Below are 25967 nucleotides of genomic sequence, written 5' to 3'. Positions count from 1 at the left end.
CTGTCCCCCGTGACTAATGAAACAATGATACAGTTTGGTGATGACAGCCATGAGTCAATGTTCAGTCTAACTTGTTTTCCGCATGTTTTTTGTTGTCGTCTTTCATTTCTTTGTCTGAGCAGTTTTTCCACTTTTCAAACAAAGTCTCATCTTCCACATTAGAGCCAGGTGAAGTCGTTCTGGTGACTCAGGAGCTTGAGGACACTTCCTCCAGAGGCCTCAGGAAGTTTGTTCAGTGACCTCAGATCCTTATTATAAGTTACACTTTACACCAGACTAACCTGGTTTGCTGTCGATTAGTAGAATTCCATGAGAGCTTTGTAATTCTGAACTGTAGCTCAGTTAGGAGTGGACAATATGGCACAAATACACTTTATGGACTAAAGTACTGTTACGTATTGAATTCAGGTGTTTCAATCAGGCTTTGGGCTCTTGGACCGCTATCTCCAATGAAGGACAATCTTAACGCTTCATCATACCAAGACGTTTTGGACAATGCTATGCTGACCTCAACCACATCGAGCACCTTTGGGATGAACTGGAACAGAAATTGTGAGCCATTGACAATATAGATCATGCACATAATCGACAGTGTACAAAAGGAATTCTGGGGTTCATACACCACAGACTTAAGCACATTTCCAAAAGTAGATACTGTAACAAAAAAAGAAACTGTATAAAGGCTGCTAATCTTCTAAGCGATGTTTCCTTCTTATGCCTCACAATTATCGTGGGCATGTTGTACTGATGTTAAAAAAGCTACGCATGGTTTCTTGTAAAAGCAATTTCATTTAATCTCCGGGGCCAACACAAATCCGAACCATCCCTCGGTGGTTTCTGTCGACATTTATCTTCCAGAGTCGGTGTTCCCTGCAGTCAGCTGTGTTCCCGGTGCAGGAGTGTGCAGGGATCTGTAGCCTCTTTCTGCGTCTGTGTGCCATTAACATGTCGCCACTCTGCCCCGCAAAGCCGCTAATAGCAGGGTCTTGAAGGAGACTGTTTTCCACGGGGGGAATCTGTGGCCACAACAAGGTCACACTTGGGTTTGGATGGAAAACAGAGAGGCCTACATGGCCTTTCTGAAACTGCATCTCATGTTCTCCAGGATAATCCGTAAGAAGAGTCTACATTTGTGACTGAAGGAGCTCTGTGCGTTTAAATTGTCTGTGTATACGTAAGATTTGTGTTTTTCCCTCACATGTGGGACGCTGGCCACTTGCCCGTCCTGGTGATGGGCTCCAGTTGTGGCACTGGGCAGCCGTTGTTAAATGAAGGAGCCAACTGGAACAGGAACAGCTGCTAACCTCACCGAGTGAGCATGTGCAGCAGCCGATGAAAATATTCTCTCATAACCAAAATATGTGTGCGTTCCCACGGCAGAGAGTTAAAGCTGCAGTGCGTAACTTTATTGATGTAGTGATTATTGTGACGCTTTTTTGTCTTTGTGGAAAAAAAAAAAATTCAACATTGCCGTGACCTTCATGGATCTGAAGGTCAAATCTTTTGTGAAATATTAGCAGAGCATGTGTTTTCAATATCAGATTATCACATGTTTGCAAAGCCACAACCGTGACTAGGATTAAAATAGGATTATGACAGTCCCACTGGAGGTCCAAGTTTATTTTCAGCAGGAGAATCCACATCTGACAGTTTTCAGTCCAGGGTTCCCCCAATTCCGTCAAATCCAAAAACAGAATGTGCTGACACAGCTTAAGATGGGTGGGGGGAGGGACTGTTAAGAGCCACTTTGTCCACAGCATCCACTTTCAATGATTTACAGCACACTCTTCATCTGGACAAGTGATTGTCCTTGGGATCTTGGTCGAGTTCCGTCTTTGTAACTTTCTTTGGTGGGACGGAGATCTTGGAATTTTCATTTCCCACGCATCACGTCATTTGCTTAACGTTACTCACTCATTGTTCTGTACGGAATCTCCCGTCAACAGCCGAGACAGTGTCCACAACACCTCTAGTAATTACGACTCGATGTTTGTCTACATACTTCAAGCGATCTACGTCTATTTAGGGCTAAATCCAAAAACACAGAGAGTCATGTGAAGCTGACAGGCTTTAATCTAGAAATGTGTCCTCCAGAGGACAAAATGGATGATTAGTCATGACAACATTGCCGTCAGATCCAGGAAAGACAATCCAAACCACAGAGTCATTCAATTCTTCTGCCATCAGAATGTCTATTGTCCCCAGTGGACTTCTGAGTAATCGCTAAAACACTAGACCTCCCCAAAATCTCACACATATACACACACACAAGAACAAGACATTAGATTTCCATACTTCTGTAAGTTATGCGTGTAGCCTTTCTCATGCTTTCCTTCATCCTAGAAACTTGGAGCTGCAAGGAGCAGGAACAGCAGCAGCTGTGACTTAACATAAGTTACGGTTACTATTTGTTGCCTATCAAAAAAGACACAAAACGATTGGTTTATCGTTGATTCCATTGACAAAACAAATACATCTACTCCATTGACATCCTAATGGCATCTATTGTCAAAAGATGGAAGCATTTAGTTAGCACATTCAATGTGTTTGCAGAAGTGATGAAATTTCATGAGGTTTCTTGAATGCATCTTGAAGCTGCTCCCTTTATCTCAACACACTATAGATCCTGAGAAAAGGGACAACATTTACCAGGTTCTTTAAATGGATCTCGTCAACTGTATTCCAAGAGAAACCATCTAATATTCGAATCATACATTTACTAGAAATGCCTATGACATTTGTTTCCATATAAAAGCTTTTTCTAACTAACAGAAGCGAGAGTGTCCATAAAAGTCTTTATTGTCTAATGTCTACTGGGAGCTCTTATGTTAAGATACCCGGAAATCCCTTCCCTCTTTAAGGACTTGCCTCTCAAACCCCAATTATGGAAATGTAAAGCCTCAGATACGAGGCTGCTGATGTGCTAGTGAGCCTGAGTGGCTGCAGTTCTTATCTAGACTTAAGCCCTGGAAACAACAAAGGAACACTGTGCTCCTCCGTCTGGCACCAAAGACCTACCTGGATGGAGAAGGAGGGAGCAAGGACAGGAGGAGTCAGGGCGAGGAAAAGAGGCATGAAGGAGGGAAAAAGAGGAAGGGAAAGGAAAACCGAGAGAAAAGCTGGGTTCAAATCGAGTCAGCACATGCTTGGAGATAGGCGACAGTCTGGCTGTGAGAGATTATTGTCACGTTAAAGGGAGCGTTGAACTCAGTGAAACTGCTCCAGTTGGGCTCCAGCTGCAGTTTACCTGCAGAGGAGGAATCGACAGAGAGACCAACGCTCTCTCAAAGGCCTCGTATGCGAGCCGTGTATCATTTGGAGACCGTCTTTGTTTCCTTTTTCCCTGGAAAAGGTGTATATCTTCTGTCAAGTCTTCCATAATGTGGTTCTCGGGCTCCAACTGGGACACACTGTGATGCACGTGTGCACATACACTCATAAACACCGAGAGCTGCACACACTGTCGCTGCCAAGATACATAATCATATCTGCTCTGTGCTGTATGGACTCTCTGCAGCAATGGCTCAATAGAGGAGGGAAAAGAAAGGAGGGAGAGATAGAGGGCGATAGACGAGTGGACGGCCAGCAGAGGACTAGAGGACGCTCAGTTTAATCTGACAAACATGGACTCATACACATCGTCCAATGTAAAACAGCTGTTTACGGTCAAACCACGACAGTTCAGTTAGTGAGCAAAGCCAGAGGAAACGAGAGCCAGAGAGAAACTGGCTTTGTTTTGGCATTTTACATTTAATATTTGAGGGTAAAACATGCATTAATCTGCATTGTTTTCAAATATCAACGTTTTTGATCAGAATCCCTTACATTTCTAATGATATTTATTTATCAAAGTAAAAGTATTATAATTGTTTTGCATATTTACTTTACATTAAATTGATTCATTTTGAAACAGATGACCAATTTGCAATAACAATATTTATCTTCTATCCATCAATAATCAGAAAAAAACATAATTAAAACTCAGTTCAAAGAAAGTTATTTTTCTGCACTTTTACTTTACTTACAAATGAATAATCAACTGATTTCCACAGCTGTTTCTACAATGCTACAAGGAATGCTAACAGGGAATTAAATAAACACATGAGAGTCGTTTTACAGGTGAAAAACTACATGAAAACTGCAATTTAATAGTAGCCATGGAATGTAAAAAAAAAACAACAGAAAAGTAGTGTTTTCCTACTTTCTACATGTAAAAATCTAAAACCAGTCATTTCTGTTGAGGTTTTCTGTCTTTGGTTACTCAGAATTTCTTTTTCGTCTTCTCTTACTCACTCTGTGTGGTTTTCTCTCTCCTTTGACCTTCGCTGTAAAACCAACACATTTTTCTCACCCACAATGCACTGGAAAGCGCAGGTTTTTGCAGGCTTTTGCAAATGACAACTCAACCCATCATTTATTCCTTCAATGGCCTTTTCCAAGAGGGGGAGTTCTCTGGTGCACGTGCTCTGACGCACACGCACATCATTCAGTTTGGACGCATAAACATCGTTTAGCACTTCAATTCAAGCGTAAACAGAACTGGAACCAAACACTGGACCTGATTGGTTTCGTGAGCCGTGTTTACATATAGCACACATCGAGGCAACGTGAAATATGGGTCAAAACTAAGTGGTGAGTAAGCGAGTGAGGTAAGAAAAGGCAGCGTGTGATGTTAAATCCACCCACAGTGCAGGACTGATGTTATGACAGAGTGAAGTGAAACTTAACTCTGACATTTAATCCGCAGATTTATTCTTAATCCACCTCTTCTTACACCGTTTCCATTTTTATTTCCAGTCAGTAATGAATAATTCTTCTGTGCATCGATACTGACACTTAAGACAATTATTAACACCGTTACTGTAATTTATCCTGTCCCTGACATGTAACCATGGTTCCTGCTTATTTACAGACACATGTCATGTTTGTGTGAACCCGACACCGGCGAGGTTTCCACGTTCTAAAGCCAACGCAGATAGATTTGTGAGAGGCTGATGTGTTGGTTGTGGTCTAGCTAGCAGTTGTTATATGTATCTGAACATTTGATGAGCTGTCGGACTCATATTTTCGCACATCTGTGGTTTTAAATAGATTTTGCCACTTCACAAAGGGCTCACAGAATAAAAATCTACACCTGCTTAAGGGCTGACTGGAAACTGAAGTGTGCAAACCGCTCGCACTCCCACACCAAAGTCCATAGAGAAAATCAGCGTTTTTTTAGCTTGTGGGGGACACAGGAGCTGATGGATCAACGACTCCTGTGTGCTGTGACGTAAAATCACTGCTTTTCTCTATGGAGTTTGGTGTGGGGAACGGCCAGTTTTCTGTTTAACATTAAGATAAATAACATTCTGAAGCCATCATAGACATGGGTCTTTTGTCAAGTGGCTTGAAGAGAGTGAGCGTCATGTGTCACGGGCTGGTCCTGGAAATGCTTTAATACCTCACATAGCCATACATAAATATACCATCTTTTGCATCTTCTGAATGGATCCATGTCATGAGGAGACATTAACTGTGCATGTATCTGTTGCAGAATAACTGAATCCATGTCCAACATCCTCTAAGATGAATTACAGCATGATAGATATAGTCTCAAGGCCTTTTTGTTTGAGGATATACAAGGGTAACTTATGAAAAAGAGAGGACGTGTTAAGTTTACATAATTCACACTGTAGAGTTTAGAGAGTCAATAATAATCTTTCCAGTTGTTTCTCCTTTTATCCAGACACACAAACATCTACCACAGCTGTAGATATGAAAAACATTTTCCAGGGAGACACAGAACACTCAGCAGGTGAACTACATCGACACTCAACATTTATCTGCTCATGATTACCGTGGCCATTTGCAAATGCCGTTAGATCTCTTCCGTGTCCATGCCAGAGGCCAACCCGGCCCAGTGAGTGCCGCAGAGTTCACATGGAGACACGGAGGCCAAGAGGTACAAACATCAGTGAAGCACACATGCAGGTCAATGCTGAACACTGTGTGCTTCTGTCTTCTGGCGGTTAATATTCTCTTTCACTCTGTGGCTGTCTCATTTTCTCTTCCACACACACACACACACACACACACCTACAAACTGCTGTTACAGAACCTGCCGGTCACTGCTAGTTGGAAACAGGCTATGGCTGTTTAAACCTTATGTAACCTAAGTGCAGTGTCTCTAACACCTCGTATTTCTTACTTTGAAGTCTTTGCACACATAACTCAACAAGATACAAGGCTGCACAAAAGGTAGTGGGCAAAGTTTGCATGGAAAACATCCAGCAAATGATTGTATTCTCTCTTTAAAAGCTCAGGTGGGACAGCATTTTTTTACTGTGTTGCTTTAAATCCTCTTTACACCGCGATTGTAACCAATTAATGCATAGTCACAGAAATTATTAATGGGATTGTGATGCATCAATCAAACTGCCAGTTGCCCCTCCTCCCCCCCATGCGCTTACACCTCTTTGAGCACTAATCGCGCATGCTAGACACCAATGAGACAGTTGCAACAACATTATGGCAGAAAAGGTGACAACAGGTGTTGGTCGCAAACGAAAGACAGTTTTGTGTGGCTGACGCAGAGCGATCCAAGACTAGAGTGAACATTGGGGACAACTGAAAGCTCAGAAAAGGCTGCAGGGATCTTAGAATATTTGTTGTTTTTCAGCAGCACGTTGTCATTTGAACAAGTCTCCAAAAAAGTCAAAAATTATTGAAAAATACTGAAAGAAAGTATTGCGCGTTCCTTGCTCTGGAGGCGTGGCTTCAGAGGGAATTCTGAAGAAAGCAGGTTGGTCTTTTGAATTTCAAACGTAGCCTGCTCTAACGGTTTCTCCTACCTTGAAGGAACAGCATCGCTTCCTAACAAACAGTTCAAAAGTAAACTTTCATATGTGTGCACTCTTTCTTAATGCTTACAGATATAGATTAATCATGTAAAAATGTGTACTAATGTTACAAAAACAATGATTTTACCAATTATTATGCAACATATTCCTCAGGATACAAAAAACAAGAATATTAAATAGAGATCGTCACACAATGAGGTCCTGGAATAACTGGAAAGATGCAGCGGCACTATATAGCATTCTTGGGTGATTTTTATCATGATGCGTGATAAAATCATACATTAAACTGTCTTATCTGTGAACAACAATCTCTGGAAAACAAAACATTTTTTCCCATCTTTAATAGAATAGAATAGAATAGAAATAGTTTATTCATCCCCAAGGGGAAATTGTTTTAACATAGCAGCAATACAATACAAAAGAAAAATATTATAAACATAAAATATAATGTAAACATAAAATGTAAAATGTGCAACAGTGGGAAAAAAAAATTGTGCAATAATAAAGGAATGGCATAAAGGAGTTCAATAGATGTCCAAAAAAAACAACAGGAAGTTAAAAAAGATGTTTTGTATAAGATTTTCCAAAGCCTGGCTCAAGTTCTGTGTAAACACACTAAATTTGACCATCAGGACATTTGGCAGCACCGTCAGGTCAGCAATGGACATTTGACTCTAACTGGGTCCCACGCATTCCTTTAAATCACCTCCAGACTCTAATAACGGGCTGCTCCGTGTTTCTCCTGCTCAATCTCCTTCAAGAGTGACCACACAAAACTGTGACACCAGAACATATTAATCTGATCCAGCAGCTGTTTCTTATACACACACACACACATATATATATAGAGAGAGTATATACTGTACAAGCCCCTTCAGGTCAGAAAGAAAACACAATAAAAGACATTTGGTTTGGAATAAATGACATAACAGCTCATAACTCACTGAAAACAATCATCTCTGCTGATGAATATCATTTTATGGCTTGGGGGAAAAGTGTGTGTCTTTATTATACACTGTATATACATATATGTGTGTGTGTGTAAGTGGACGCCAACTGGCCCACATGGAGGCCTGGCGCCAGAGTTGTAAGCGGGTGTTGAATTTGGAAAGGGCATTGTTACGCTCAGCGGGGACCTGATGATGATGTGGTGGAGGAGGCTGCAGTACATGTGAACAAGGAGGACGAGGAGAGAGCGCAGAAGGTTTACGCTGCACCTTCATGTGCTTCTTGTTAAGCCTTTTGTGCGCAGTGTCGTGTGGTTTTGTGGAACAGATGAATCAACTACTCGGCTTGTTTTTAATGGAGTGTTTTGCAGACTTGTGTTAGTTAACACAGATATTAAAGCTGGGTTATAAACTGTGCTGCTGGTTGAGTTTGGCTCATATGTGACAAAACATTTACACGCAAATCTACATTTCCACTAAATACGACCGGTTTAGTGAGTTAGCAGCGAGTGTGTAAACACTGGAGTGGAACATGTGGCCACTAGAGGAACAAGATATTTCACTGAGGAGTGAAGTGGAATCTACAATTCAGCAAAAACGAGGATGAATATTGGACTGATGTTCATCAGATGGACAGGAAACAGACTCCACATTACGGTTTAAGAATTAATCCTTTTCAAATCCTATTCAAACCCAAGTATGTACTTGCAGACTCAAGTACATACTCGCCAAGTACAGTCACTGCATTTGGAACAGCTTCTGTTGAAATGGCATTAATAATATACTAAATTTAAGTCCGGTAAATAATGCTTCAACACCAAATCTATTGGTCTCTAGTGACAGAGATAATGTCAAACTACGAATACGTCATATCTTGATACATAAACTACATTTTTAACTGTAACTCTGAATGCATTGTGCAACACAGAAAAAGTTTGATTTCAGATTTGTGTGTTTTCTCTGCCGACAAAAAGTATGCATACTTGGTAAAATGGGCGGAGCAAGAACAATTCTGGGTATGAGAACCATTTCAACAACTTCATTGTATGCATGTTGTTTAAAACAGATACACATACAGTAAATATTTTCTAAAAAAGGTTGGGAAATTCAAAAACTTTATTTGGGGGACCCAAAAAAAATCTCCCATGACCCATATGTGGGTCCCGACCCAACATTTGGCACTGAAGGTCCATGAACAGGCTGATATGTCAAAGTTTTCTTTGAGCATAAAATAGGCTTTAACTGTACTGTTTTCTAACTAATCCAATTTTAAGAAATAAAACATTTAAAGGTCATTTCATTCATCCATCATCTGCTGTATTATTTCTGCCTTAAGGTCATAACTGATGAGCTATATAAACCATTACAAATAAGGGTTTTTTTTTTTAATATAAATCTCTTTGCTCTGACTATGACTCAGCAATGTTTTCATTTAAACAGACAACCACACAAAAGTAAACCGTGGTGGTGCAGACACCGAAAAACGAAGTCTCTGTCTGTGAGTCTTTGTCGCCTCCATGTTTGGTCTTCATGATGTGTGTATTAAAACAGATGAAGAGGAGCTGATCAAGCCGAAACTTCCCCCCTCTGATAATCTGACAGTTCACAGTGCAGCCCGAAATTTATCTCAGCATCCCATATGGCGGAAAACTTCAAAGCTCTTCTTTTGATGTGGTCTGCTCTGACGAGCCTTCGGGCTTGTGAGCCTTTAAGAGGCTGTAACTGCAGAAGCACACTGCATGAACACTGCGGACATGAGGGAGTTATATGACCCACTCCAGAAATGTCCTTGGACAGACGAGAGACAATGAGAGACAGAACATTAGCCTGCTTGTATACATGTATAATGTTTGGTCTTTTGACCAGAATCAATACATTATATGGTTCTGTCAAGCAATACTATCAGGTATGACTGAGGGAGCGTTTGTGTGTATACAGCTGCAGAGCAGAAGTAGTGTTTCATCCCGACAAACAGGGTTTTTTTATAGCAGTAAAATTCACTTTTGAAACTTTTGTGTTTTCAGTCAAATACTCATTGAGTAGCACATTAGCATTAGTTGCTGTTGCCTCCATCTGTGTTGACACAAAAGGAATCACTTCCTGTGTGCACCTTGAGAAATCTAAACACTGCTATACTGAGAAAAACAGGTAGAGGAGAACCCACAACCTACCCGGGTGAAAACAACTCGCTCTACCACCGCCAGCCATATATAATCATATCTGCCTGAATATCTTGACGTGTCAGAGACAATAAATGCCTTGCGTTGCTTGACAACTTGACCTTGAACGCAGCAAACACAGAGATATGAAGTTACAGCCGAGCCGATGTTCTTCCTTTCCGAGAGGAAACGGAGAATCCTAAAAGACGTTCATTAATCTCTGGGGTGATAACACGACCATTGTGCTTCAAGTCCAGAAGTGACACTCTTTGACTCATGTTGTCTTTCTCTCCTCCTGTTGTACGAGACAATGGGATATTGTTATCCGTGCTCCTGCAACCTGGAAAGACGTTTTAATGAATGGGTTCCTGAAACCACCGCCACAGCGGCAACCAAAACAGAGCAGGTTGGTAAGGAAACAAGACAGCAGTCATTACAGCTCGGCATGATGTTTACTCGCCTCAGGGCTGTTGACGGCTCCTGATGGAGGATTTCCCCCGAGTGTCAGGCTGCGGTGAGGGAATCGGAAACGAGCCGGCGGGAGGTTTGATGGTGAACCTTGACTGCGCTGTGATCACCGCACAGATAAATCAACACTTTACAGGAGTCACACGCACCAAACATGAGCTTTTTAACACAGAGGACACAGTAAGCAGATTTGGAATCAGCTGTTCTGTCAGTGTCAGTGTGTGACTAACAGACAGCATCTCCACCTCATCGTGTCTCACCAACCGACCTTAAACACACTCACCTGTGTGTGTCTGTGTGTGGGGGGTAGATTCTTCAATAAAGCACAGTGTTGAAAACATGTGCAGACATTTGACAGGCAGCTCACATGATGTGATTGATGAAGCAGTCCGTCACTGCTCCAGGCGACCAAAAGTAGCAGCAACACTGCACTCGAGCAAATGCCGGTGATGGTTAAATGTCATTAATTTGATGCATTCAATGACCCTCCTTTTTTACCGCTTTTGAGATTCTGGTTCACAACATTTTGCAGTTTGAGGAGCAGCTACAAGATGCATTCAAGAAACCCCCATAAATGTAATCACTTCTGCAAACATACACATGCAGTCCACTCACTAAAGGCTTGCTGCTGCTGCTGCCACCTTGAGGTAATAGATGTGGCACAAATTAGGGTATTGGGGTTTATCAAAGATTTCAGTTTTGCATTATTTTAATATAATTATGAAATGTTGCATTAACTGATCTACTTCATCTAAACTCTCTCCCCAGCAGAAAACATCAGCTTTTCATTTGGCCAATATTGTATCTTTTTTTTCTCTGCAGAGACAGAAAATGCTGCAAAGTCTTTTTCCATTCCATTACAGGAGTGGTTAATTGTTTGGTTTCTTGTCGCATGGTAAATGTCAATGGAAAACATATTTACAAGTGCGTGTGCATCCATGCCTTGCATGCATGCACCTGTGCATATGTAAATTCATGTAATCTCTTGCATCTCACCTGCTCTGAGGCCTCACTGTTAGTTTAAGATCTCTTATCTTTATGAGAACCCGCTCTGGCACACATGCGCCGATGACTCCATCCTCTGCGAATGCACGTGTGGCTCGAAACAGAGTGCACTGACGGAGGTAGAAACAGGATGTTTAGGTTAAAAAAGAAAAGAGCATCGATTGGGACATCAGCTGGTTGAGTTCGAGACTGACGGCAGGAGCATGTTTGCTGATGGGAACAGAGATATGAACGTACTCTCAGTATCTGAAGACGTGCACACGCCCCAGGTTTAATTGTAAAATAACTAGCTCATGTAAGAGCGACTTGTGTTGTGCTGCATCTCTGTACGTGGGTTTTTCTTCCACTCCTTAATATTAGTATTAGTTTTTCAAGGTGGTATATTGTATATTATACATGTCTACTTGCTTGTTTATTAGATATCTGCTTTGTTTACAGCCACATATCTTATCTGTTTTTGTATGCTACAAAGCTACCCTTAATCTGTCAATAAACTGGAAATTGGAGTTTGCATGTGCTGGCAGTGACATTTAGCGAGCCAAATACCATTTTACAGTTATATTCCTGATTTCTTTATTGATGCATCAAGGTTATTAGGATAAATCTCAACTGTGGCACATGTGACCCATGAATTAACCTTTTATGATGAATTCAAAACAGTTTTTTTCACAGTAAAACAAGATGAATTTGTTGTGCCAGGTCCAGATAGTCAGTTTCTCATATTAAAAGCTTGTGGCAAACTGATGATTAACTGAAACTATCATAAAAAAAAAACGTACAAGGAAACTTCAAAAACAGTGAAATCACACCTGGATATAGTAAATCAGTCCCGATTTTTAAATTCTAGCACTAATTTGTCAATTTCTTTGCATTAGAATTATGTATGAGTTTCTTTCCCTTTGATTTTAACCCTTCAAATTTTCAATATGTAATTTTTTTCAGTGTTAAAAATTTATTTCAGGTTTAAAATATTAAAATAATTTACATTCAATGTGCTCAAAACCTGATGGGTCAAAGTCAATCTCGAAATTCGATGTACAACGCTGTTATCCCGGATGTTGAACTTTACATCAAATTTTGTGACTCAAAAGGTTTTAAAACCCAGTGACACAGATTTATTTCCCTCAAGACAAAAAGAAGGATGAAAAAACTGACGATAGACGGACAGAAAAGATTTATGCATCAGAGGTGTGTCATTAAAACTGGCCCATGATGACAAAGACAACTTTAATCCTGCTCTCAGCACACGCTTTAGAAGAACAAAGCGGAGGTTTCTCTGTGGGCGACAGGAAGGAAAGAAGATAAGACGAGCGGCCGAGGTGTGGATAATCTGGAGTAGGAGGAATAAAATCGTGTATAAAAAGAAAGGAAGATGATATCATTTCAGCAGGTGAGCCGTGTAATCCTTTATGAAGATTGCGGAAATACCTTTTTGTGTTTCTCACCACTGATTGACACGCAGATACATGAATTTAAATCTGAGGAAAAACTGTTGGTTAAATTTTATCGACAGGTTGATCTTTTGAACTCCACAGACAAAGCAACACATTTTGTTGCATTTATTGTTAGACTCTATTTTAGAAGTACGGAGGGAATTAAAGTAAATCTGTCTCACTTCAATTTGATTCTATTCCAGCACTCATGTAAACTATAAACTATGTGAAAGGATTTAGGGCAACATGTGAATGTTTTGGGGATTTTTTTTTTTAAGACAGAAAACTAACCATAATCTCAGAATTCTGATTTAAATCTGTTCAATTTTTTTCAGATTTTGGATTTAAATCTCAGAATACTGACTTGAACATCAGAAAACAGACTTTGTTCTAAGAATACAGACTTTAATCTCAGAATTCATACTTAAATCTGAGAATTCTGATTTAAACCTCAGAATACAGTTTTCTCTCAGATTTCAGACTTTAATCTCAGAATTCTCACTTTTATCTGTTCAACTTTTCTGAGAATTCTTATTTAGATCTCAGAACAGACTTTTTTCCTCAGACGTCAACCTGATTTCACCCTTTTTTCTCGGTAAAACGACTTTAATCTGATTTTGTCTTCTTTCTCAGAATTTTTTCAATTTATAATCTATGACTTCTGGCTTTGTTTGTTTCCAAAAGAATATTCACATGTGGCCCTAATCCTCTTCAATAAAACACCGTGAAATTATTTCTTTCTCCTTGTTGTGATGGTTTTGTGTGGTTAATTGAATTGTGTGCTCAGCTGTGTCCTCTGATTAATTGTGTTTGTGTGTGAGACGATGCCAACTTTGGTAGAAAAAAGACGCAAGAAAAAAACCGCTGACCTTCGTCTGACAATAAAAACATTTACATCCATCTCCCTCGTCACTGTTTCCACTTTCATGGAGATTTTATTTTCCTCCACTTCTTCACAGCGCAGACAAATAAATAATTTGGTCACGGTTATGCAACGTGCCGAGGCCACACGACACGTCCTTTGCACTGCTATAGCCGGATAATAAATTAAAACCACCTTCTAACCAAAGGCACTTGAACGCAGCAGAAAGTGGACATGTACCTCCTTCTAGTTGGAAGTCAGATCCACGAGGAGCACTTAAACAACTTTAAGCCCACTTTTACTGCATGTACATGCTGATTTATGCCCAGTGGATGTCCTGAGGTGAGCGCAGTGCAGACCTAACCCTGCAAACAGTTGCAGGTTGCAGTTCATGCCTATATAAGGAGAAACGCTGCTCCTGTAAAAGCCACCATCGCCGCTGCTGCTGCTGCTGCTGGCAGGTTAATTGCATGTTATATTCGAGTTTTAAAGCGCTTCTTTCGTGGTCACAGTCTTAGGAAATAGAATTCACTTCATCTTTAAAGATATTTTTCCAAGTTGAAACAACACTGGTTTTCTTTAGCACTGCGACACGGTTCTAATTAGCTCTAATCTCGACTCGGGGATAAAGTTCTGTTTTAGGGGTCTTTTTTAAAGCCTCGGGCCTGAGTATAGGTACGTGATGAACCATTGTTTGTTCAGCTTTAACGCATTGTAGCCTATCGTATGATTTATGGTCACACGGCCTTCAGCGCCGACGTGCAAAAACACACTATAAATATATATGTTCAACCTTTCATTACCTATTCAAACTCTCCTGGCTCGTTTAAAAACGAGTAAACCCGGCTGATGTTTTTATTTTACAGACTCCCTTGTTGCCGTAGAATGCATTAAAATGATAAAAGCAGGGCTGTGGATGCAGGAGGAATAAATATGACGCAGCTTTCGGTCATATATTGTTGTCAGATTTGAAAAGCAGAGCCAAGCAGGTCCAGCTTTCGTCCACAGGCTCATGGATGTTATGTTACGCAGGCCATTCATCATGTTTCTCTGGCACTAATCCACCAACCAGGTGCTCCACAGTTAGTTGGACCGAGTCCCTCTCACACACCTGTAAACCTATAGGAGGTCAGAACACTGGACCTCTTCTTCACACATAATCTCAGAGGTTTCATAAACCTTCATATAAATAAACTTAACCAATTAACATGCCAGAAAACACAATTCACATTTGAGAAGGCGGGAGGAGCCAACGTCTTCACCCTGGAACAGAGAGGCAGTAACTGCACTGGAGAAATTATTTTATTTATTTTGGAAAAGAGCTGAAACAATAGATAAATCAATTATTAAATAATCGGCAACTATTTTGATAATCGATTAATCGGTTTGAAACTTTTTTCATGATTAAAACAAGATTGCCGATTGTTTAAGCTTCTTAAATGTGAGTATTTCTTTGCTCTGGGTAACAAAGAAATCATTAAAAGTTAACCATTTTGGTTTGTGGACAAAACAAGACATTTGACAACATCATCTTTTCCAGGTGTGACGAACACTGATGAACATTTAAGGTTTTTCTGATATTCTATGGACCAAACGATTAATCGAGAAAATAATCGACAGATTAATTGATTGTGAAAATAATCGTTAGTTGCAGCTCTAATTTTTTCATAACCATAACAAAGATCATTTGCACAAGCATTCACTTTCAGTCATGCAGGGTAGTATGATGACCAAAAATGTATATCACAGTATTTTGTCCAAAAGTGCTGATGTTCCCAACTCCAGCAACAAAATTAGCAGTAATTTGTTGTAGGGCTGCAACGATTAATCGATTACTGAATTTACTGTCAACTGTTTTGATAATCAATTAATTGGTTTTAAGTGGGTTATTTTTCAGATTTTTCAGCTTCTGAAATGTAAATATTTGTGGACAAAACAAGACATTTGAGAACGTCATCATTTCCAGGTTTGAGACACACCAATTTTAATGGTCCAAACAAGAAAATAATCGACATATAATTGATCGAGTTTTGGCTCTAAATTGTTTGACGTCAGACTTTTTCAACCAAAGAAACTTCTTATGAACCAACACGGCTACTGCTTGCGATACAAATTTTACCCCGTCGTCGTGTTCCATGACTTCAGTTTCTCAATCTTGAAGGTCCAACCTGTCCGTTATTGCCACCTGCTGTTACTACCACCGTCACTTCTTCAGCTAAGCTGCAGCTGTTAAAGTGTAAATTCAATTATTGAGGCAATGGATTGCAAACAGTACTGTGCAGCACTTCTTATAGACTTTACTAAGGCTTTTGACACAGTAGACTACAATATCTTGACAAAAAGGCTTCATCACTGGTCTGTCTGACCATGACTGGTTCTTCAACTACTTCTCAGGAAGACTATGATCGGTCCAGTTTGCTGGATCTTCCTCTTCTGTCCCTCATGTGCAGAAAGGTGTGCCCCACGGCTCGATACTGAGCCTTCTGTTTTCTTTGTATGTAAACAATTTGTGTAATAATATTTAAAATACTTGTTCTTGTTGAATCTTATGTGGATGATACAATTTCATATTGCAGTCTGCATTTGATGTAGTCCAATCGCGACTACTTTATCTTAAACTGGTGTCCAGACAAATCAAGAAAACTACTGCTCAAGGAACTGACATAGAGAGTCCATTCATATAAGCACTTATGGATTATTATTGATTAGAGTCGGACATTCAAACTACATATTGATAACCGTGTATTAAACACAGGCATAATTTTTTGGACTAAATCCGGCTTTTTCTGGCAGGTGTGGAAATATTTGATCACTGCAACTTTTCTGCCACAAATGGACAGTGGTGGTTTACCTGCCTGTCTTTGTACGTCAGAAGGCTGTCACAGTGGTTAACTTTCATAAACAAATGTATTATTGGACAGCTACCCTCGTATCTCTGTGAACTCTTGGTTCGTAATCAAACTCACTATAGTCATCAGATGATCCTGGGAGCGAGAACACAGCTTGGGAAAAACATCTTTTTAATACGCCACCCCGTCCTCCTGGAACGACTTTCAAAAGTGACTTGAAAATGTCTGAACTGATCACGCTGGGTGAATTTAAATCCATTTTAAGGGACAGAGTAAAGCTGCTCTAATTGAATTTTAATTAGTGACCCGTTTGTGTTGTGGTGGTTGTTTTCTGTATTGTCTTAATGAGGCTTCTCTTACCTGGTGAAATAAAGGAGATATACTTTATAGATAAGAGTTAGCATGGGTGGTGCAGCAGTGAAAACGGTCCACTTGAAAGGTGTTTTGAAATGGTACAATATGAGAGTTACAAAGTCGTACATTTAGGTAGCCACCATCTTTTCCGACCGTCTTCCACAGGTCTGTGGTCCTATCGACCTTTCAACAGTGAAATAACGACAGGTTACATTGGTTAGATTTTCATGCTCATTTCACAGTTTTTGTGTGAACGTGGCGTCGTACTCGTTGCCAAAAAGCGTTCCATCCATCAATGATACACCATACCTCTGTGTGTGTGTGAAAACAATGCACAATAGAGAGCCTGTGTGAATGCATCAAGCATGCTACACCCTCTCTCTACTCAAGTGCTATGATGAGACAGGTACTTAACGCCACTATTATCTTCCTGCTGGGATGCGCGCACACACACACACACACACCTGCAGACATGTATGCACACCTTAAAGGATATGTAGTGTAAGAGCCTGAGGTATTTCCTCTATCTAAGCTGCGAGGTGACGAGCTGTCACAGCCCACTGATTTCAGACATGATTATATAGGTAGAAAATAAAAAGGAGGGATGCACCACGTCTGTGTGGTCCGACGAAAACACAGCCACAATGGGGCTGTTGTCTGTCACGTAGACGAGCCAGAGGATGAATAATGGAGGGGAGAGAGTGAAGCGAATGAGACAGTGAAAGGACGGGAGGTGAAAATTGAGAGAATGACGGCGGATTCGAGAGAGGGAAACGGTCAAAGGTGAAGCGCAGGCTTGGATTTATGAAAGAGACGGCAGTTTACTTAAGAGCGTGCTCTTGTATAGATGGCTCTGACTGAGTGAACATTTGGCTTGAACACGCAGCTAATGGCTTCTGTAAATAAGGATTACGATGTACAACAAGTTGCTTGAACCACGCGGTGTGTGTTTGGTTAGCAGACGTGGTCCAACCGCTGCAGGACAATAAGGAATAATCGCTGTGGTTCAATTCTCCAATGAGTTGAGGTTTTCCCTTTTTTCTCTCCCCTTTGCTGACATTTACAGAAAACCTTTCAAATCTTTCCCTCCAGGAACCATCAACTAAAAGCCAAATTATTCAAGACATTCCGCTCAAAGACAACAGTGTTTGCTTTAGTTTTACCACTTTTTCAGCTGTACCTACACCCATAATCATGCTAAATGGCACCAAGCGTTGGTGTTTCCGATAATGTGAAAAGAGGCCGAAAAGAAAAAAGGCAAATCTGTCAACAAAGACGCGTCAAACTCGGTGTGTACAATCGACAGAGTGTAAACCGCTGGAAGCGGTGTGTAATTAAGACACTTTAGATGTCAAGCCGTTTCATTCATACATCCTTCAAGTGAGGCGGTAATGCGTCTTAATGACTGCGTCTCATCGCGGCGCTGCAGGCTCGTCAAAGACGAGGCGGCGGAGGAAACAAAGCCATTTCCTGTTCAAAAGTTTTTGGACGAGATCGTTTTATCGCATCGTTTCATGACAATAGATTAAGACAGGAAATCCCCCACAGCTTCATTACACAGTGTTTGTCTGTCAGTGGTGATTAATAAAAGCAGCTCAGGTGTCTGTGGCTTCATTCTCACTCATATCACTCACACACACACACACACACACGGGAACACCAGCGCCACCTTAAACTGTACAATAAAGTGTTTGAATAAAGTCTTTGATTTCACATTCACATTATGTGCAGCTCAAAAGCTTCCACACTAAATGGACGCTTAAGTCTGCCTTTGTTGTGTTGACAGTGACGGTTACTACGGTGACAGGAGGAAAACAAACTTCACAAACAAGCTCTCGGCTCTTTAGTTTTCGATGGCGCTGCACAATTAAATCGCAAAATAATCAAAATGCAATGTGAGCAAAATCCAAACAGAGGGATTATTGTAGTTATTGGATGAAGACAAAAGGTGAGGAATTTCTGCAGCGATGCAGGAAGAAACATGTTTTTATTAGTTACGGTTCCAACAAAAGGCAAATCTAAATGTCAAAACGTGATTTTCAGTATTTTCTTAATGAAAAGGATACAAAAAATGACCCGTCAGACCAATTCTCAACCATATTGCAATATTTGATTTTTCATACTTTTACCATATTGTGCAACTCGGCATCATGTTGTAATTTCAGAAGAATTCTTTTGAATAAAAAAAAAAATCAACATTTAAAGACCCTGTGAAGCGGATGCAGAGTCATTAGTTAGAAAATAGTGGCTGAGAACATAAGTGGAGTAAAGATTGAAAACAGTTTCTCTTTAATCTTTTGTTAGGGATTTTTTTAGTCCTGGCTCAAAAATATGGCTCAACGATGCACAGAAGCCACAGTTGGCAGAACTCCTCCTCCAACACTGTAACAATACAAAAATCTAAGCTTTATCAAAGGTTTATCCCGTCACTCATAGGTAACTGCACCTGCTCCTACACTACTGTCTTTGTCCCGCAGATGTGTCCAAAGCTCACAGCTGACACTTCATTTAAAATTCCACCAAATCAACAACAGACAAAAGAACCCAATTTCTGTTGAACATAAATAAGTCAAAAAAATATTCATGGATACACACAGTGTGTACCTGGTTGTGCACAATGTTCATTGTATTTTAGTAAATAAACTTAGCACAAAAAGTAAGAAAATGTGTGTTTGTGACTTGATAGCCTGTCCCTGAACGCGTTATCTGAATAAGCCCTTATTCTCAATGAATAACCTGAATAAAATGGCTGGGAGAACTCTCCTCAGCTCAAACACCTCATCCCCAACATTTCTATTTGTGTACAGTACAGATTAAAATGTCACTGTTCTACATGTTTGTTAAACAGGAAGTTCAATGCCGGTGTTTGCCCGTTGAGCCAATTACGTCCACTTCTTAATTTAATGGCACTTCTCACGAGATGACGGTGCTCCGTTTAGATTTTCTAAAGGAGGCATTTAAAAGGTTTGCATTAATGTTTTGTTATATATTCGCTGATTTCCTGCCACATCTGTGTCCTTCAGGAGCAGCATAACAAGACACCAAATACAATGGATTTAAATAAATAGATGCACCTGTTCTGGTGTATTTTATTGACTGAAAAACAAAGTTTTAGTAATCCTGACATACACACCTCTAACACATGGCAACTTTCTTTAAAATCAAAATTGACATTTGGTGAGGTGGTTACTAACACATTTTCCTGCAGGGAGACAAAGACAGAAGAGATATTTTTATCACTTTACAGGGACTTTTAAATATTTTATAGTGGAAGAAAAGCAAAGTGATCGCAGTGAAGAGGCCAGACACGTTCACAAACAGCGTGGTCACTCCTGCACACCTCACGTTAACACACAAACAGACTCAGACACAAACACAGACGTAGACATAAATACACCGACACACACATGCACAATCTCACACTCATCCATAAACACAGACAGGTATTCACATACAGACACAGCCTTCAGGCTATTGTACAGTTATTGTTTCTGCCACATGGCTGCTCCCACTGCCCACTACACCAGTGTAAGAGCGGCTTCAATAAGTTATTTCATTGTTCTGGTCACCACAAGCAGCGTGTCGGCCTGAAGGAGAAGGATAAACCCTCACAAACTGACAGACAGGCCGGTTTAGACATGCAGCACTCACAGGCATAAATCAAACTTAAGTAAACTCCCAGTGAAAAAGAAAAGAAGCAGCTAAAGACTTTGGTTTAAAGACGGTGCATTAACATGTCAGTGTGTGAGGAAGTAGGACACATAAAGCTGACCCGTTTCATAACGTCTTCAACTGGGTTGAGTAAGAGTCAGAGTTCGGGTTTTTTTGAAGTGTGGTTGTGACAAACTTTGCCATGTGTGTCGCGAACACAATGAAAAACAGTGTCTTATCTAATCAAATCTACACAAGCTTATGTCTATGATATCTTAAGTATACATTTGCAACTTTTTCTCAAAGTTAAACAGACTTTTCCAACAGAAAACTTGAGTTTCTAATGTGCTCACTCTCTCACACCAAAGTCCATAGAGAAAATATGCATGTTTTAGCTCACATGGATGCACGAGCTGCTGGTCCACTGCTGCCTCGTGTGGTCAGTCAGGTTAATCTGAACAACAGATTTCAAACACTTATACAACACAAATAGTGTCAGCATGAACAAAGATGTACAGAGAGGACAAGAGGAAGGACGGCTGACCTGAAATTACAAAGCCAGTCAAGACTTGACCTCTAATGGCAACCACCCTTGACCTTCTCTGCCACCCTGCCACCCTAACACACACACACACACACACACACACACACACACACAGAGAGAAGACCATAGTAACTGTTGCTGTTTAGCTTTCTCTTAGTGCACACATCGCTCTCCAACAACCTCTCATACACTGAAAACACACCTTCATGCTACCTCTTGTTCCACATATACCTGACTAGGCGTCATGGTATAAACATTATGAACATTTCCGGACTAAAATAAGTGCTAATAATACACTTTAATATTTAAAATGTGTAGATTCTTAAATGTAAATGTTCAAATAATGTGCACAAATATGGATAAATGTGTGTATTTATGTAACAAAACAATATAATGCCACTAAGGATGCATACATTGAACTGACATTTATAATAGTATCATATATTGGTTCATGTTTACGATCAATCCACTACCTGTGTTCTCCGTGTTTGTGTGTGTGTGCGCGTGTGATGAAATAATAACTAATCCTCAAAGCCTCAGTGTTGGTGTCAGTCCGGGAGTCTCCCAGGCCTTCACCACCACGAGCTGTAAGCTGCTTTCTCTGTGTCAGCTGCCGCCAAGACACAGCCAGCACCGGTGCTAACGGGCACCAACATGTACACACACACACACACACTTAGAGCCACACACACACACTCATGTAGGGCTGAAAACAAACACTTAAACCTGTTCAAACTACAAAAGGTACAAGAGTGTTTCCTCCTGAAAATGATGTAAACCTGCACAGCAGAGGTTTGTTTCTATAAAAACACAACAATAAAAACACACACACTGATGCTGACTCCACAGAGAATGTGGCTCTCACTCAGGTGAAAAGCCTGTCATCCCTCACAAACCACCTTAAAAACAAGAACCTCCTCTTGGCTCCAGAGTCCATGTGAGGAGCACAATTCCCTGGTGCAATACTGACACCAGCAGGCAACAATGAGTCACTGCAGGCAGAAATCTCTTAAGGTGGACTGGTGGGGATAGTTGTAGCTGCTCTGTGGTTATTGTAAATGAATAAATATGGATTTTTTTTTAATGCAAGCTCAAGCACACACTGTTTTTTTGGATAATGTCCTCAGGAAAGGTCAAACGCTCAGTAGCAACAACCTCAAGGTTCCTCACACACAAACACACACAGATACAGCATGAGACAGCATTAAGTCTGTTTGTGTGTCACACTGAACAACTTTAATACTTATTAATATTGTATTATGCATAGAAAATTTGTCAAAACACCATTATTTAGAAATGTAGACCAGAAAGCCAGGGTGGGGGATATATTTATAATATTATTAAGTAGCACATTTATTAAAATTTAACTTAAACAACCATTCAGTTCTGTCATTGTCAATGCAACAGAACATTTCTGGATTGTGTTCCTTCATTTCATCTTCTTAATTTGGGTTTTACCTTAGGCTAGATTTAAAAAAAAAAAAACACTACTGAAATTTCAAATTTACAATATTGATTTATTCTAATCTTTAGATCGTGCCAACAGCTAAGCTAACGGAAGTGGAAATACGTACACATGTCACCACGAAACAGCACAACGACCACTGTTTTCTTCTATTGAGCAAAGAGTGTACAGATGAAGCACAAGATGCACTCACAGTGCCCTCTGCTGGACAATTTGGAAACAGCTTCAAACTGTCGTTTTACGGACGATTTCCAGACCAAACAAGTCAATCGTCAATTGCGATGCTAATACAGCTCTACATGTGATGTAATTTGCAGCATTAGTTCTGTACCCACCCCTAGATTAAACAATGGTTAATAGATTTTTTTATTGGATTAGATCTAACAGACAATCGGGTGATTTCCTTCTTATTCACCCTGTTTTCTAACATATTAAGCAAACAAACACATAAACTCTAAACCACAGCAGCGTGACTAACGAGGAGCTGGTGCTCGTTGGCAGCTCACTGATTCATCAGCCACATGCCAACAACGTGTGTTTTTAACAACTCATATGTGACATTTTCTGTGTGTGCGTGTGTCGCAATGATGGTAAGAGACCGAGACTCACATACAGTAGAAAGAGGAAGATGGAGGCAAGAGGAGCTGTGAGTAAATCACTCCCTACAGCTGCGGCTGCTGCAGAGCAGAAGCGGCCATATATGGAAAACTCTCGCAGAACAAAAACATAAAACACGTGTTCAACTTTTTTTATGTCGCTGCAATCTTTGAATACACATATGCAAGCACAAAAAAATGTGTTTTTCTGTTTTAAAGTAAAGCCACGGAGCTTTAGGATGAAGCAGAGCAGACGGACAGAGAGAGAGAATGAAAGCGAGGGAAGATAAGATAAAGGAGAGAAGGATGCAAACACATTAGTGAGATGAAGAAGACGCGAGATAGCAGCAACAGTGAGACACACCACAGGACAACTGCTTTGACAGGAGTCTGGAGCGCGCTTACACACACACACACATGGCCAAACTACACTGAGCTCCTGCATGTGTGTTTCATAAAGACAAATCACCGATCTAATGGAATAAGTTGTAGTATAGATACAAAGATTACACTTTTTAAAAGATGACAAACCTGAGAAGAGGGAAAATGTGTGCATTCATTGTCATGTTTGACTAGTTTTACTGCCATTAACCAATACTTGGTTTATTTTTGCACATTTATAAATAAAGTATGGGAGAGAAATAATAAATTAAAATACAACACATTAATGGGTCAGTACTACTGTAGGAATTCATGCAGGAATCTTTGAGAGTCAGGGTCTCAGAGTCTCTGGTGGGACCACAGGTTGGGCTACACAGAGTTTGCTTCTGAAAATGCAGACTCTACAGGAAGATCAGTCCACTATCTCACTCAGTGGAGCAAGCAAAACCATATTCACCTCAACGTCATGAAATCAAAGGAACTGGTCCTTGGCATCACATAACATCTGCAACCTCCCATCATAAATAATAAAACAATTTTAAATACCTTAGGTCACCAACGTGGTGCCCGCAAGCTCATTTCGCTTCACCTCACTTGCATGTATCCATATGATCACTGAGTAAAAAGTCCTTGATATTGTTTATAAAAACTGTGATAATAATTAGGAGTAAATATTCATCATTTAAATGGTAAATTGAATAAAATGTTAATATGTTAGCCCTCCATATTATTCTCTACCCTTCAGGTAGCTCTCGGTCTCAAAAAGGTTGGTGACCCCTGCCTTAGACAATAAGTGTATGACAGCCACACAGCCTAGTACTGTGTAAAAGCATGATTCAACCCATTTACTGTTCCACATGATTGTTCAATGCGCTCAGTGTCAAAAACAACTGGAACAAAGTCACTCACACAACCAAAATAATAAGGAAAAACCTCAGAGCCATCACATGCATCACAAACACAGCATCACAAGACACCACCCACCCATTACACCATGACTTCACGATCCATCCCTCAGTGGATGTTATACATGTCATTTAAGTGCAGACATTTCTTGAGTGTGTGACTAAGCGTGAAACTGAGGAAACTAAATGGAACTCATTCATTAGATTATTTGCACCTGAGCGTTTTCCTGCTGCGAGCTGACAAAATGGCCGCCATGGGAAAATAAATGCACAGTCACTGTAATCGACTGTAATCCTGCTGAGTCAGCATTAAAGAAAGCACTAAACATGACTCATCGAAACAAGCACGACTTACCCTGAGAAGAGTCTTGTTGACGTCACCTCACTTCTTCATCTTCACCTTCATCACTGTTGTCCTCGGCGTCCATGCTACAATGCTAAGCTATCCCAACGTTTGTTTCCACGTAGTCGTCGCCGCAGCCGTTATTCCTCTAAAATCACGTTCAATCAAACTTTAGTAAGATATTTAGAAACTTGAACAACAAACTATCACATTTATTGTAAGTTAACGTTACCGTTGATTCTCTTTTGTGGACTTTACAAGCTGAAGCACTCTGCTGCCTCCACTGTGGTTTGCTAACGACTTTGCCGCACCTGACTGTCGTGACACCGGCCAATCAGCGTTACCATAGCAACAAACTGGCCAATCCCTGCTTCTGCTTCTTCTTCTTCTTCTTCTTCTTCTCTTAATAAAATACATTTATTGCACACAGGAATTAATAAATACAGTATGTATGTTTTGTTTTACATTCACAATTTAATTTAATTAATTAATTTTAAATAGTTCATGTTGTGTACATTGAAATAATGATATTTATGATCATATTTCACATAATTTCAAAATAAAAGTCTTTGTTTTGATAAATAGTTCACATTATAAACGTATTTATGATGCAAAATGAATATATTAATAAAAAAAAATGTGACTTGATATTTAGCGGTTGGCCGCAAGTTTGCTTTGACTAAATGTAATAAATGAATGGCAGTAATTAAATTTATATTAATATACATTATAGTCTCACTATGAAGGACTTCCTTATTCATTCCAACTCTTTTTGGAAATAATTTTATTTTAAAAAATGTAATGTTGCAACAGGTTTTATAATTTTTTTTCTATGTATTGATTTTTAATTATTTAGGTTTTTTTGTTTTTGTGTTAGATTTTAGTGGCTGGTTGGCTATACCATATTATATTGAATTATAACTATAAAATGTATTCATGTAGATAATAATAATATCATTACAGCTACTTCCTTGTGTATCCATACTTGGCATTAAAACAGATTCTGACCCGGATTCTGATTATTAATAACAATTTCATTATCTATAATGATGTTTTTATCAAAGTTATTATTAAGACTTGAGACACTGAACGTTTTCAGTTTGTGTTAATGTTAATTATGGCCTGTAAAAATAATTATTTAGCTCTTCCCAGATGTCACAAAT

At 39.9% G+C, this 25967-nt stretch overlaps 1 long non-coding RNA gene across 1 annotated transcript in view; it reads right to left on the bottom strand.

The window, feature by feature from the left end:
- LOC131454152 (uncharacterized) overlaps window positions 1-25152 on the bottom strand; it is a 38112-nt gene extending 12960 nt beyond the window's left edge. Inside the window, exons 1-2 of the long non-coding RNA XR_009238832.1 lie at window positions 25037-25152; window positions 24817-24952 (exon numbers count right to left, since the gene is read on the bottom strand). This is a non-coding gene — a long non-coding RNA (uncharacterized LOC131454152). The remainder of the gene's footprint in view (window positions 1-24816; window positions 24953-25036) is intronic.
- Window positions 25153-25967: the final 815 nt, after the last annotated feature.

The sequence above is a fragment of the Solea solea genome, chromosome 2, assembly GCF_958295425.1.
Source record: "Solea solea chromosome 2, fSolSol10.1, whole genome shotgun sequence".
Lineage (NCBI taxonomy): Eukaryota > Metazoa > Chordata > Actinopteri > Pleuronectiformes > Soleidae > Solea > Solea solea.
The sequence above is the reverse complement of the archived record's forward strand: the minus strand, read 5'-3'. Positions and strand labels throughout refer to the sequence as shown.